We start from the raw sequence: 16,452 nt of genomic DNA, 5'->3' as shown, positions 1-16,452 counted from the left end.
ACCAAACACAAGTATCGAACACATAATCGCAGCAGCAGCAGCGGTGTTATTGCACATCTGCTAAGAAAGATGGTTACGTTTTGGTTTGGGTAGTATACGCATTTCTCTTAAGTTACTATGTAAGGATTCTACATCGAATAAATACTCCTTAGTCAGATGATAGCCCTAATAATTAACTACTGTTAATAATGTTAATAAAGAATAATAATAGTATGTTGTTATTAATAGTTGTAGTAGCAGTAGCAGAGGTGGTGGAGGCAGAACACAGGTATTGTGGCTAGTAGTCATTGATGTGTAGGTGTGCATATTCTCTGCAACTATTATGGTGACAGAAATGACCTCTGCACCTGCTCAGGAGCACTTTAATCTGATCTGAAATAATTAACTCCAAGGTCGAGCCCAGGCATCTCAGAACACAATAAAGCGGTCCTGGGGTTATCTGTACGGGATTTATGTTGGCTTGTTTTCATATTATTGCTTAACGTTGACTTTAATTTTATGTGTTCTCACCCTGTTGTCTTCCAGTAAAAGGCGATGTATACATATGATTGGTAAATAAAATACGTGATTACGTTTTCTGAGGGGAAGTCTCCATCACACTGGGACAACACGTCACAACAGTCAACTGGAGGTATCATGGCATGGACATACACAGAGTTCATTGAAATAAATAATAATAATAATTTTATTGTTGATACCCCGCCCATCTGGCTGGGTTTCCCCAGCCACCTTGGGCAGCTTCCAGCAAAATATAAAAAATAATAAAACGTCAGACATTAAAAACTTCACTGAACACGGCTGCCTTCAGATGTTTTCTAAAAAGTTGTCTAAAAGCAGAATATTTGAAATAGTTGTCTTACAAAGTGACAAAGGTTTCCTTTTAATCTCCCCACCTTGCCCTACACTACTCAATAGCTTACTTTCGAATCTGAAAAATTTACACCTTTGTAATATGAGACAATGACTGGTGGGGAATTAACAGAGGCTGGGTTTGTTGACATGCAAGAATTTTTACACACACAATAGTTGTGATTTGGTATTTATGAGCTTAACTTGGGCATAAAGGAAGAATGAAAAGTTCCAGGTGGCTCTCTCATTCTTTCATCTCTATCTTTTTTTGTAGGTGGTTCTTTTTTTAAAAGTAGTGATTAATCAAATCACTATTGTTACTTCTATAGAGTAAAAGGGCCCCGCTTCAGGAATCCGCTCTCACAAGGCAACTTGCCTTAAGTAATTGTTATGTTGTCTCTGGGAACTCCAGTTTGTAAAAATAATTGAACAATGGACCAAATGACAGGATTTTGCTGCTGAAGTAAACTAATATGTGACATCACTAGTACTCTTCCGAGGGTACGAAAATTAAAACAGGTTGTTGCACTTAAATCTCGCTTTTTTAAAGCACTTGGTATATTCACAACCCTATAATACAGGCATGTATTATTGTCCCCATTTTACAGATGGGAGACTGAGGGACAGAGACTTGCCCAAGGCCTCCCGTTTGAAATCTGAACCAGGGAGTTCACAGTTCAGTCTCTTTACCACAGCACTGTATTATCCAGGCTGAATTAGAAGCTAGGTATAACTTGGGAGTTTCTTTTTCTCTCCCTTTCTCTTTATTTTTTTAACTTAATTGGCAGCTCTACACAATGACAGTGCTACATAGTGTGCCAGTCAGGGTCTCCATAACCTTTAAAAACAAATAAGCAATAATCCAAGGGATCTTCGAGCAGTGATGGGCAAATCTGCAAATTCGAGTTTCTCATTTTGCCTAACTTAAAGTCAGTTCACATTTCTGCACCAGTTTCTGATTTGCCTTTAAATCCCCAAACACATTTGTCAGCGCTTTAAACTGCATGTATCCTGACAGACACTCAGCAATCCGCAAAGAGCAATAAAAGACAGCAAGATACAAAAAGGAAAAGGAAAATTCCTTGTAACAGAGACTTTCCTCACAAAAGATTTTAAGAATATAAGACCAGCCTTCTGGACCAAGTTAATGGCCAATCTAATCCACCATCCTGTATGCACAAGGGCCAACCAGATGCCTGTGGGAAGCCCACAATCAGGATTCGAACACTCTCCCCTCCTGCGGTTTCCAGCAACTGATATTCTGATGTGTTACAGTATAGGTAAAGCATAGCCTTCTTGGCCAGTAGCCACCAATGGAATTTGTCTAATCTTCTTTTAAAGCCATCCTAATTGGTGGCCTCCTGCCCACCTAGCAGTTCGAAAGCACGTCAAAGTGCAAGTAGATAAATAGGTACCACTCCGGCGGGAAGGTAAACGGCGTTTCTGTGTGCTGCTCTGGTTCGCCAGAAGTGGCTTAGTCATGCCGCTGTACGCCGGCTCCCTCAGCCAATAAAGTGAGATGAGCGCCACAACCCCAGAGTCGGTCACAACTGGACCTAATGGTCAGGGGCCCCTTTACCCTTTACCTTTAATTGGTGGCCACCACTGTTTCCTGTGGCAGGGAGTTCCGCAGTTTAACTAGATTAAACTACAAAAGACTACAACAGCACCAGGTAGGTTCAAGGAATGCCTTCAACTACTGGGCAGTGGGTCTCTCTCCCCCCCTACCCCCCCACACCTCAAACATTCACAATTTCCTACAGATGGATAGGTTCAAGCTTCACTTATATGCACCACAAAATCGTTTGTCACTAATAATAATAATAATTATTATTTATTATTTATACCCCGCCCATCTGGCTGGGTTTCCCCAGCCATTCTGGTTGGTTTCCAACAGAATATTAAAATACAATAACCTATTAAACATTAAGAGCTTCCCTAAACAGGGCTGCCTTCAGATGTCTTCTAACAGACTGGTAGTTGTTTTTCTCTTTGACATCTGGTGGGAGGGCGTTCCACAGGAGGGGTGCCACCACCGAGAAGGCCCTCTGCCTGGTTCCCTGTAACTTGGCTTCCCGCAGTGAGGGAACCGCCAGAAGGCCCTCGGAGCTGGACCTCAGTGTCTGGGTAGAACGATGGGGGTGGAGACGCTCCTTCAGGTATACTGGACCAAGGCCATTTAGGGCTTTAAAGGTCAGCACCAACACTTTGAATTGTGCTCAGAAATGTACTGGCAGCCAGTGTAGTGTCTTTCAAGACCAGTGTTATATGGTCTCGGTGGCCGCTCCCAGTCACCAGTCTAGCTGCCACATTCTGGATTAGTTGTAGTTTCTGGGTCACCTTCAAAGGTAGCCCCACATAGAGCGCATTGCAGTAGTCCAAGCGAAAGATAACTAGAGCATGCACCACTCTGGCGAGACAGTCCGCGGGCAGGTAGGGTCTCAGCCTGCATACCAGATGGAGCTGGTAAACAGTTGCCCTGGATACAGATTTGACCTGTGCCTCCATGGACAGCTGTGAGTCCAAAATGACTCCCAGGCTTGCGCACCTGGTCCTTCAGGGACACAGTTACCCCGTTCAGGACCAGGGAGTCCTCCACACCTGCCCGCCTCCTGTCCCCCAAAAATAGTACTTCTGTCTTGTCAGGATTCAGCCTCAATCTGTTAGCTGCCATCCATCCTCCAACTCAGTCTCTGGCCTCCTACTTTGAAAAGATAGGTGATGCTTCGCTAAGAATCTCACATATCACAGCCAAACAGCAAAACTACTGGAAAAAGTAGCAGCAGCGTAGATTGAAAGACGCACATCGCTCTCAGATCTAGGATTATCTTTTCACTATGGGAACCGAAAACCTAGCCGGTAAATTTACTCACAATTCAAAGTCCATCGCATCATAGTTTGATAAGACATCTGATAAAGTTGTGTATGTTATTGGGCATAGTCTCACCCAGTGCAAACTAGGGTGGCACCATTGTGGAACTGCACACCTAAATCAGGATTAAGTCTACCCAGGTTCTTTAAAAACATATAGAGCCCTAGGAGAAGGAGAAGAAGAAGAAGAAGAAGAAGAAGAAGAAGAAGACATAATGCTCTCTTCCCCACTTAATGTCCATCATCTGTACCACAAAGATCAAAGTATTTTAATACCGATTAATTAAGCTGAAATTGTTGGCGCTGCTGGCTCTGTATTCACAGTACAAAACAGTGCATTTACAGTATCATTCCAGGATGGTTTGGGCTCAATTCTCCTGCTCGGTGGATGGCCTTGCATGGATCAGCCTTACCTTCTCACAAAGTTGCTGCAAGGATAATAATAATAATAATAATAATAATAATAATAATAATATATTTATACCCTGCACATCTGGCTGGGTTTCCCTAGCCACTCTGGGCGGCTTTCAACAGAATATTAAAATACAATAACCTATTAAACATTAAAAGCTTCCCTAAACAGGGCTGCCTTCAGATGTCTTCTAAAAGTCTGGTAGTTGTTTTTCTCTTTTTTACATCTGGTGGGAGGGCGTTCCACAGGGTGGGTGCCACCACCGAAAAGGCCCTCTGCCTGGTTCCCTGTAACTTGGCTTCTCACAGTGAGGGAACTGCCAGAAGGCCCTTGGTGCTGGTGTCTGGGCAGAACAATGGGGGTGGAGACGCTCCTTCAGGTATACTGAACCGAGGCCGTTTAGGGCTTTAAAGGTCAGCACATCTTGATGAAAGATGCAAAAATGAGTAATACACAATCAGAGTTTATAGAATCCCAGTGCACTGAAACCTGCTCTTGGGTTTTGCATCCAAGGCCACGCCAGCTGTTGCCAATGTGGTACCCTCCAGATGTTTTGAACTACAACTCCCATCGGCCACAGCCAGCACCAGCCACATGGGAGTTGTAGTCCAAAATATCTGGAGGGCATCAGGTTGGGCTACGCGGAATAAACACTGCCCAACGACTGCTTCCCCGAGTGGGTGGCTGTTGCAGGCTCAGAAGCCCAGGGAGCAAAGCTGGGGATGGGCGGCCAGCTGTTGGGGGAATCCCTGGGCCGGCCACTCGGATTAGTGGGCTTTCCCACCATTTGAATCCTGGCCAATCCGGCCAGCGTGAGTGGGCGGGGCTTGGGAGCAGACTGAAGCGGAGCAGGCTTCACTCTGGTCCACCCCCTGTCTATAAAGGCCGGCTGCACCCAAGCCCAGCGACTGTAGTCAGTCGAAGAACAAAATAGGTGAAAACACCCATCTACAACCAGGCCTTTGGCTGATAAATAGCTGATACCCCCTTTTAATATTTTGATGTATTTATGGGGGGGGGTGGGGCTATTGGTCCCCCTCCTTGTTTTTATCATGTATTTAGTGCATTTATATTGTATTTTTCTGTTGTGAACTGCCCTGAGATCTGTGGCTGAAGGGCAATATACAAATTTAATTAATTAATTGTGTTATTATTTATACCCCGCCCATCTGGCTGGGTTTCCCCAGCTACTCTGGGCGGCTTCCAGCATATATAAAAACATAATAGAATGTCAAACATGAAAGACTTCCCGATACAGGGCTGCCTTCAGATGTCTACTAAAAATTCAGATGTCTTCTTCAGATGCCTTCTAAAAATTATTTATTATTCAATAAATAATAAAACAATACACAAACAATACACAAAGTGCTCAACAACACAAGAATGTAAAGCAGCAAACCCATGTTCTTCCACAAAGTTATATAATAAACTGAAGGGACTTCCCGGAGATCTGTTGACGATGGAAGGTTACACCATTCAGAAGGGCTGAGGTTAAATAAAATTTTACACATTCCACCAAATCGATTCATACATAGAGCAGACTAGAACAAAAACTCAAAGTTGTTTGTTCATATGTAACATAAATTTTGACCAAACTGCAACCTAGTTTTCTGGATCAGCTTGGCCTCTGAGTCTTTAGGTGGTGAGTCATCTTTAGATTGCTATTTAGCACATTTTCATTGCAATTGATAGGACTGAACTGTTAAAACTGTAGCCCCTGACCCTGCAACAGCAGCCAAACTCCAAAGCAACCTTTGCAGACATCTCTTCAACTTAAACATGCTGGCTTTTATAAAAATAACAAACCCTTGTCAACACAAGAAATACAAGACAAACTAGAAGATACCCAAATGCCCTGGTTAACACAACACCAACTACATGCCCTCTTAAACAACCCAACAATAAAATCAGCAGCAACTAGGCCCCTGACAACCTTTGAAAACCTCCTCCTAACAACAAAGGGAAATGGTAAAGGGACGGTATCCGCAATATACAAAATACTACTCCAAAATCCCGCAAATCCCCTAGACGCAATCAAAAAACAATGGGAGAATGACATAGGCTATGAGATTAACCCCACTCAATGGACCAGAATGTGGTCTAAACCCCCCTTTAAATCCATATCAACGAAAAGAAAAGAACTCACACTGAAACTCACCTACAGGTGGTACCTAACACCAAGGAAACTAGCGCTAATACACCCAGGAACCTCACCAAAATGCTGGAGAGGGTGCACCTCCACAGGCACATACCTCCACATGTGGTGGGAGTGTCCCAAAATCCAACTATTCTGGACAACAGCCATACAAGAAATATGTAAAATAACTAAGCAAGTTTTAGACTTCACCCCAGAATTGGTCCTACTAAACATCTTCCAAAACAACAATGCCCATTTACACCACAAAGAACTCATAACCCACCTACTTTCAGCAGCCAGAAACACCATAACCAGACACTGGAGAGACCTGTCAGGAGTAAGCATGGACCAATGGTACCAAACAGTATGGGAAACAGCCCTACTAGAAAAATTAACTAATAAACTGAAACTGACACGGGGACAAACAGAAGAAGACACCTTCACCCCGGTATGGCTCCCCTTTATCACATACACAGCCCAACAGGACAATGACAATAATCCACCAACAGCATACAAATCAATATGGCTAACCTGACCCAAAACACCCACCCACCTCACTCACACACGAAAACAAAGATCACCACAGCCAATCACAAACAAACAATCACATCCTAGGCCAACCCCAACCTCTCTCACCACCAAAGGAACACAAGTGAACAACACAAGCACACTGACACCAAACTACATACATTAAGCATAATAGATACACCGCTACCCAACCCCACCCCATCCATCTCCCCTCCCTCCACCCCCTTTCTTTTTTTTCTTTTTCTTTTTTCTTCTCCCCCTAATGTCTCAACAAATGAAATGGATTTGTAAAAATGTTACATGGGGGGGGGGGGAATACGAGGCATTACACTTACACTGTAAAACAAGAAAACCCTTAATAATAATAAAAAAACCTAAAACTTAAACATGCTGGCCTCAAATGCCAAGTCACATTTACACCTCTGGGCCTCTTACACCAATCTATTTCACTAAACAGTGTTTAACAGAGCATTTGCCTGGCTGCTTCACTGCAGACACCTTCAATTTCTGCAAGTCAATTTCATAACCCTGTTTCAGCAATCCTATTATTATATACAATCAGGGCTATTTATTTGAATCCAGGCTTAGGTAGTTTTCCTTGCCAGGCTTCCCTCCGGAACCTGAGAAGCATGGAATACAAGAGTGCCTCTAAGCATGTGCAGAGTGATTTCCTCTCATTTGCAAATAATTACAACCATCAACTGAAACTCGCAGGAATTTGGGACGGTGTTTCCGGGTTCGAAAGAACTTCAGGTAACCTTGAGCCCTGTTAAATTACGGCCCTGTAATCCGTCACTTTTCTCCCAGCCCAGCTCACTTCCAGTGAAGCAGCAAAAGGACAACGGGCAGGTAGGTAAAATGCAGGAGGGCTCTGTAACCCTCATGCACACACCCCATATTGATGTTAAAATCAGCCGCTTTGTCTGCCCCTAAGTAACATATTTTTTGCTCTATAGGACGCACTTTTCCCCCTCTAAAAATTAAGGGGAAATGTGTGTGCGTCCTATGGAGCGATTGCAGGCTCCTTGGCTTCAGCGAAAGCAACATGAAGCCTCCAAAGCGCAGAGGGAGCGCTCCCTCCGCGCTCCGCAGGCTACGCGTTGCTTTCGCTGAAGCCTGGAGAGTGAGAGGGGTCGGGATAGCAGCCTGAAGCCTTTGGAGTGCAACGGGACCTCGCACTGCTCTCCAAAGGCTTCGGGGATAACTGCGCAATGAAGGCTCCCCGTGCCCTGCCGAGGCTTCGCGCAAAGCTATCCCAGCTATCCCAGCGGCCATCCCAGAAGCCAGAACAGCAAGAGGCTATCCCAGAAGCCAGAACGTCCTTACCTCCCCAGCCAAGGTTTCAAAACTCCAGCAAAGCCTGAGCAAAGTCTCTATTTGTGGCAGGATGCAAACTTGTCTCAGGGAGCCTGGACGATTTCTCCTGCTGCCATCACCGAGAGACTTGTTTGTCCACTTTATGGGCCCTAAAGAATCATTGCATCCAGCCACCTGGATTCCTGAGATTTCCACCTCCCTCCTCCCGAGCCATTGTGTACGCAGGTTCCAGATTCAACTCTCCCTTCTTCTCGGTGCTGAGTTCAGCAAAGATTGCTTTACCTTACAGAATCCGGAGGAGAGTCTTGGCGACAGCCATGCTTGTTTGGAGAGGTGCTGAAAGAGGCGAAGGCGGCGGTGGCGGCAAAGCAGTGATCATCTCAAACACGTTTACGGGAAAGGAAGGAAGGGAGGACGACTGAGCAGGCTGTTGCTGGTACATAAGGGAACTAACTGGAGGCCGGCAAATCAGTAGCAGGCCAATGAGGCAGGTGGATTCTGTCTGCTGCCTGCTGGCGCTCAGGAGAGCCAACTGCTGAATGCTGCTCTTAGATTACTGCTCTACCTGCCAATTGCCAGCAGGCTGGGCTGCAGACAAGGGCTGGAGCAGATGGAAAAAAACGGGAAGTGGCGGGGAAGTATGAGTCAGCTTTTGCCAGGAGTTTTGGGGAATGCAATTATGCCACACACAGAGACAGGAGAGAGGTTGGAACAGAAGTAAATCCCGAACAAGCAAACACACCGGAGAAATGCAGCGCTGTGATATAATAATAATAATAATAATAATAATAATAATAATTTATTATTTGTACCCTGCCCATCTGGTTGGGTTTCCCCAGCCACTCTGGGCAGCTTCCACAAAGACAAAAAATACACTAAGATGTCACACATTAAAAACTCCCCTGAACAGAACTGCCTTAAGATGCTGTTTACCAGCTCCGAGAAGGCCCTCTGCCTGGCTCCCTGTAACTTTGCTTCTCACAATGAGGGAACCGCCAGAAGCCCCTCAGCGCTGGATCTCAGCGTCCGGGCAGAACGATGGGGGTGGAGACGCTCCTTCAGGTATACTGGGTCGAGGCCATTTAGGGCTTTAAAGGTCAACACCAACACTTTGAATTGTGCTCGGAAATGTACTAGGAGCCAATGTAGGTCTTTCAAGACCGGTGTTATGTGGTCTCGGTGGCCGCCCCCAGTCATCAGTCTAGCTGCCGCATTCTGGATTAGTTGTAGTTTCCAGGTCACCTTCAAAGGTAGCCCCACGTAGAGCGCATTGCAGTAGTCCAAGCAGGAGATAACTAGAGCATGCACCACTCTGGCGAGACAGTCCGCAGGCAGGTAGGGTCTCAGCCTGCGTACCAGATGGAGCTGGTAAACAGCTGCCCTGGACACAGAATTGATCTGCACCTCCATGGACAGCTGTGAGTCCAAAATGACTCCCAGGCTGCGCACCTGGTCCTTCAGGGGCACAGTTACCCCATTCAGGACCTGGGAGTCCTCCACACCAGCCCGCCCCCTGTCCCCCAAAAACAGTACATCTGTCTTGTCAGGATTCAACCTCAATCCATTAGCCACCATCCATCCTCAAACCACCTCCAGGCACTCACACAGGACCTTCACCACCTTCACTGGTTCTGATTTGAAAGAGAGGTGGAGCTGGGTATTAATCTGCATATTGATGGACACCCAGTCCATCTGATGATCTCTCCCAGCAGCTTCATATTCATTCCACACTTTATTACGTGGTAGTCACCACCACCCCAGATCTCTCTGTAAAGGGACTGGGGAATTAAGCACCCAAGAGCACAACCCTTCAAGAGATCCCAATCACTAGGAAAGTCTGGAAACAGGACACCTGTATGTCTCTGCCCTGCAAACGTGGAGATCGTGAAATACGGCGGAAATACCCCAGGCCACTTAATCAGGTGAAATCTGGTGCACATGTTTTGGCGACACCCATAGACACACAAAAGGTGTAAATATAAGCTGTTTTCCATCCAGTGGCCATCGGGAAATTATAGCACACAAGTACAGGGAAAGCCTAGGCAGTGCGTCATAGTGGTTAGAGTGCCAGAGTGGGATCTTGGGAGATCTGTGGCCATGTTGCTCGCAGGATGGCTTTGTGCCAGAAAATATATATGTCGGCAAAATGAAATCTAGACTTACAGTGGTACCTTGGTTCTCAAACTTAATCTGTTCCAAAAGTCCGTTCCAAAACCAAAGCGTTCCAAAACCAAGGCACACTTTCCTGTAGAAAGTACAGTAGTGCAAAATGGATCAATCCATTCCAGACTTTTAAAAGCAATCCCTAAAACAGCAATTTGACATGGATTTTACTATCTAACAAGACAATTGATCCATAAAATGCAAGCAATCATCAATGTACTGTACTATAAAATAAATAAGACAGTATTGTAGATGATAAAAATTAAAATTAATTTTTTTTCTTACCTGCACTGATGATAGTCATTGTTTGGATGGGGGGCTTTTATCCATTTCTGCAGTCACACAATCAATCAATCAGTCAATCAATCAGTAGCTGAACTGGGTTCCACACAGTCACAAAAACAAATTAACCGAAAAAGACTCAAAAACAAAAACACAAAATAAATAGCAACAACAAAAGGGCCAAACGTAATCTGTAAGACTTCCGGAATGTTTGGAAACCAAGGCACAGCTTCTGATTGGTGCAGGCACCCCGGAAACAATAGCCGAAAAACATTTGAAAACCGTTGAAAAACTTACTTCCAGGGTTTCGGCGTTTGAGAATCAAGGCGTTTGAGAACCAAGGTACCACTATACTAATATAGATAGATGATGATGATAGATTGATAGATAGATATATGTGAACACCATTATGTCCATCATTGCACACAACTGCCACCAGATTTACATTGTGGATTTTCAAAACCCATCCATAGAAAAGTGATCATGTGCACACTTCCAATTTGGCAGCTTTCTATGTTTACCCAAGGATCTTCTGAATGAAGACTTTTTTGTCTTTAGGCTAACTAGCCAAAGGCTTTGAGATTCTATGTACCACAGCCTTTGTGACAGAAGTATTACAAATGGTTCCAACCAGACCCAACAGTGCGAAGCCAATGCATCTAAAAGTTCACATTTAAAGTCTGATGAAATGTCTATGCAGCACCACCCATAGAGTGGCGGGGAAAGAGAAGAAGATGATTAATGCTGCACAAAACTAACTCGAGCAGAACATTAGCATCCGCTGCTGCGGCAAGCCCATCAAAGCTACGACTGGATTCATAATCACTGGAACCAAATCCATCTGCTAATTGATTTCATTCACAAAAGCGGGATTTAGTTGATTTACTTTCTTGGCACTGTGTGCCAAAGCTCACATGAAGTGACATTAATGCCACAGCAAAATTAAAGGCGGGGGGGGGGGAGAGATTAGGTTAACATGGTTTGTGAACTATTATTCTGGCATCTTGCTTTTTTTGTAAAAATGCCAGATACTCTTGAGGTATAATCCATTAACTCCTGGTAATGAAAGAAGAAATGCAATACCTGACTGAAGAATGCTAAAAAGCGGCAAGAATCTTTGATTCAGAGGGACTCTGGCTGTTAAGCTTCCTTTTCCTCCTTTAACTCCTATGCAGTGGTACCTCGGGTTACATACGCTTCAGTTTACATACGCTTCAGGTTACAGACTCTGCTTACCCAGAAATATTACCTCAGGTTAAGAAGTTTGCTTCAGGATGAGAACAGAAATCGTGCTCCGGCGGCAGTGGTAGGCCCCATTAGCTAAAGTGGTACCTCAGGTTAAGAATAGTTTCAGGTTAAGAACGGACCTCCGGAACGAATTAAGTACTTAACCCAAGGTACCACTGTATCAGGGGTAGGCAACCTAAAGCCCGGGGGCTGGATCCGGCCCAATCGCCTTCTAAATCTGGCCCACGAACGGTCCAGGAATCAGCGTATTTTTACATGAGTAGAATGTGTCCCTTTATTTAAAATGCATCTCTGGGTTATTTGTGGGGTCTGCTTGGTGTTTCTACATGAGTAGAATGTGTGCTTTTATTTAAAATGCATCTCTGGGTTATTTGTGGGGCATAGGAATTCGATCATTTTTTTTTTTTCAAAATATAGTCCAGCCCACCACATGGTCTGAGGGACGATGGACAGGCCCACGGCTGAAAAAGTTTGCTGACCCCTATCCTTCTCCAGGTGCCAAAACTTATGTAGGCCAAAACAGCACCATCCATTCACAAGAGACTTGGGTGAACCTCCAGGTTTGCAGAAGTATGAGAGAAAACTCCAGAAAAGAAATCCTAATTGATGAGGCGAGAAAACAGGAAGCCTGAACCAAGTGCTCTAGGCAGGGCACACTTTTCTAAAAACCATCTGCTTCAACAAAACCATCTCACGGCCATTTTAGGAAACAAATCCCCTGCACCCCGAAAGCTACAGGAGTGCCAGCTTGGACCCACAACCGTGGGTAACCTGCTGCGTGCATGGCTCTGGCACCGAAATTTGCGAGTGCCTGGCCCCTTCATGGGGAATTTTGTGGGTGCTCGGGCACCCGGGGCCCCAGGGAGTTGGCACCTATGGAAAGCTACAATACCAAGAATGTGTGCAGAGGAGGGCAACTAAGATGATCAAGCACCTAGAAGCCAAGCCCTATGAGGAACGGTTGAAGGAGCCAGGTGTGTTTAGCCTGGAAAAGAGCCAAGTGAGAGGATAAAGGTAAAGGTAAAGGGACCCCTGACCATTAGGTCCAGTTGTGGCCGACTCTGGGGTTGCGGCGCTCATCTCGCTTTATTGGCCGAGGGAGCCAGCATACAGCTTCCAGGTCATGTGGCCAGCATGACTAAGCTGCTTCTGGCGAACCAGAGCAGCGCACGGAAACGCCATTTACCTTCCTGCCGGAGCGGTACCTATTTATCTACTTACACTTTGACGTGCTTTTCAACTGCTAGGTTGGCAGTTTCCTGCTTGGTGTTTCCTGCTTGGCAGGGGGTTGGACTCGATGGCCCTTGTGGTCTCTTCCAACTCTATGATTCTATGATTCTAGGAGCTGGGACCGAGCAACGGGAGCTCACCCCCTCGCAGGGATTCGAACCGCCGACCTGCTGATCGGCAAGTCCTCGGCTCTGTGGTTTAACCCACAGTGCCACCTGCGTCCCAAGTGAGAGGATAGCTATCTTCAAATATCTCAATGGCTATCACATGGAAGATGGAGCAAGCTTGTTTTCTGCTGTTCTTGAGGATAGGACTCGAACCAAGTTACAAGGAGATTCGGACTAAATATCAGGAAGAACCCTCTGACAGTAAGAGCTGTTTGGCAGTGGAATGGACTCCCTCAGAAGGCGGTGGGTTCTCCTTCCTCGGAGGTTTTTAAGCAAAGGTTGGATAGCCATCTGTCATGGATGCTTTAGCTGAGATTCCTGCATTGCAGGGGCTTGGAATATATGATTCTTGGGGTCCCATCAAACTCTACAATCTATGATGGTATGTGTGGCGTTTGCCTGTTCTTTTGAACATGCCTGTACAGGGGGAGAGAAAGAGTTAATAGTTGGACCAATAGAAAAGCCAGAGGCGGAGCCTACCTGTTTATAAAAGGGCTTAGCTCGAGGTTGAGTGAGTGAGTGAGTTAGTTAGTTGGTTGGGAAAAGGCGGTTGGGAAAGCAGTTGGCAGACAGATGGAAATAGAGAGACAGTTAGTGCAGTTGGTTCTTGTGTGAGGGGAGGTAGAAGAGTTAGAGACAGAATAAAATAAGACTAAAATAAGGGTAAAGGGTAACAGTGTTTCGAATGCATTTAAAGTTTATTTGTGTTTGCAATAAACTACAATCTTCATTGTTAACTTAAGAACCTGACTGCGACTAAGTGATTTACTGGGGAGGACCTGGTTGGTGGCAGCGGATTAGTGAGTGGTGTACGGTCAATAGTCCATGAGACGACCGGGGGCTCCGTATGAACGTCACAGTATGACTCTAAGAAAAAATGTGAGATGAATTCTTCTTGACATCTAATTTTATAAATGGGAGAATTGGGGCAGAGGCAGAGGGGAGTAGAGGTGCCCCCAGTCATGTGAGTTCTCCTGACTGCAAGCTGAACTGGTATAGCCCAGACCAGACACAAGCTGACTACATGAGTGTTCCTCCACAAGCCATAAATATTTGGCTTTTCAGGTAGTTATATATTCACTGCAGACGTGGGTGGCACTATGGTATAAACCACTGAGCCTCTTGTACTTGCCAATCAGAAGGTTGGCGGTTCAAATCCCCGCAACAGGGTGAGCTCCCGTTGCTCTGTCCCAGCTCCTGCCAACCTAGCAGTTCGAAAGCACGCCAGTGCGAGTAGATAAATAGGTACCGCTGTGGCGGGAAGGTAAATGGTGTTTCTGTGCATTCTGGTTTCCGTCACGGTGTTCCGTTGCACCAGAAGTGGTTTAGTCATGCTGTCCACATGACCTGGAAAGCTGTCTGCAGACAAACGCCGGCTCCCTCAGCCTGAAAAGCGAGATGATCACCACAACCCCAAAGTCGCCTTTGACTGGACTGAACCATCCAGGGGTCCTTTACCTTTACCTTATACCTGCTGTGTTAAGTTACTGCTTGGGAAATGGTCCTTCATTCAAAGTCCATTGAGATTCCCGCTTGCCCTGCTTTGCATGACTGCTGAAACATGATAAAAATCTGTTCTCCAACACGAGTTGCAGATTACAACACCGCTCTGCGGTGGCAACATGATCAGCCCCAGAGGGGAGTAGGGGCTGGGTAGCTGGATGCACATCGCTGCTTGTGGACCTTATATATATTTATCCCATCCATCAAATGGACGTCAGCCTTTGCCCCTATTCATTTTTATCTACTGTTTTCTTTGCATGCCTTCCATTAACTGTTGTGCACTTATGGTGACCTGAGAACTCACCTGAGTCAGCTTTGGTTACCCCTTTGAGAGAAACCGAGGTCTGGGAGTGACTTGTTGGATATATTGCGGAAAGTTCATGTTCCCCTATCATAAAATGCATGGTAGAGGCCAAGTGAACTGTACGGCAATAAATTAAACCAGTAGATGTAAAACAATATAATAAATGCACTGAAGGGTAGAAGGCAGAGCAATATGAAAGAAAAGTCAGGCCACTGAGATTTTAAGTGTATGAGGATCATAGGCAGACTTTCTAAGAGGTGCTTATTTTATCACAGCTAAACAGTATCAGTGAGCAGCACTGAGATAGGTAAACTGCTCATTAAACCAGAGCTCCTTACTAGAATTCAGGGGACGCAAATGGCGCTGTGGTCTAAACCACTGAGCCTCTTGGACGTGCCAACCAGAAGGTTGGCAGTTCGAATCCCCACGACAGGGTGAGATCCCGTTGCTCTGTCCCAGCTCCTGCCAACCTAGCAGTTCGAAAGCATGCCAGTGCAAGTAGATAAATAGGTACTGCTGCAGTGGGAAGGTAAACGGCATTTCCGTGCACTGCTCTGGTTTCCGTCATGGTGTTCCGTTGAGCCAGAAGCGGTTTAGTCCTGCTGGCCACATGACCCGGAAAGCTGTCTGTGGACAAACGCCGGCTCCCTTGGCCTGAAAGCAAGATGACCGCCACAACCCCATAGTCGCCTTTAACTCGACTTAATAGTCCAGGTGTCCGTTACCTTTAACTTGACTAGAATTCCACCCCCTCTGTGAATTTCTTCCTTATGTTCGCCAGATTATATATGCTGGTGAATTTTCATGAAGACTTAATTTTAATGCAAACTGATTGGAATATGGCAAACTGAAAGAAACCAAGATTGACAGATTGGACCCTCCCTAGCTTTTACTGGTGATCAATCCAGCATCCATGGTCTACTTATCGCACTACTCAGTGAACATGACGCAAGCATTTTTGTTTATACATGGAGGTTTATCTGTCTAGAAAGAGCCAACTCCCAAACCCGCAAAACACACTTCCGCTTTATTGCTTCTGTCTGAACAGTCAAATGTGAGGAAGTAACAAATGAATCTCATGGCCAAAGTATCTTCTGTGAGAACAGAAGTTCAAGCGAGTTAAGGGCTTATTAAACCAACTGTTCTTTTGTGGATCATAGCCAAAACGTACTGAATGTAGGAGAGGTGTTTTGCTGTTATTTGTCAACGTACAGGATACCGTATTTTTCTCTCTATAAGACACACTTTTTCCCCTCAAAAAATTAAGGGGAAATGTGTGTGTGTCTTATGGAGCGAATGCAGGCTCCATGGCTTCAGCGAAAGCAACACAAAGCCTCTGAAGCGCAGCAGGAGTGCTCCCGCCGCGCTCCAGAGGTTTCACATTGCTTTCGCTGAAGCCTGGAGAGCTTTGTGTTACTTTCGCTGAAGCCGATCCCTCTTG

General features: G+C 45.5%; 1 protein-coding gene across 2 annotated transcripts in view; it reads right to left on the bottom strand.

The window, feature by feature from the left end:
- Positions 1-16,452, bottom strand: part of SHROOM3 (shroom family member 3) — a 230,726-nt gene that overhangs the window by 158,550 nt on the left and 55,724 nt on the right. Inside the window, exon 1 of one of the 2 annotated variants that reach the window (XM_079990675.1) lies at positions 8,397-8,490. The exons of the other annotated variant lie outside the window; for it this stretch is intronic. The gene's annotated coding sequence lies outside the window, so the exon portion shown is untranslated. Of the gene's footprint in view, positions 1-8,396; positions 8,491-16,452 lie in introns of those variants that run through there. 2 annotated transcript variants of the gene reach the window in all.

The sequence above is a fragment of the Podarcis cretensis genome (genome assembly GCF_951804945.1).
Source record: "Podarcis cretensis genome assembly, chromosome: 9".
Taxonomy (NCBI): Eukaryota; Metazoa; Chordata; class Lepidosauria; order Squamata; family Lacertidae; genus Podarcis; species Podarcis cretensis.
The sequence above is the reverse complement of the archived record's forward strand: the minus strand, read 5'-3'. Positions and strand labels throughout refer to the sequence as shown.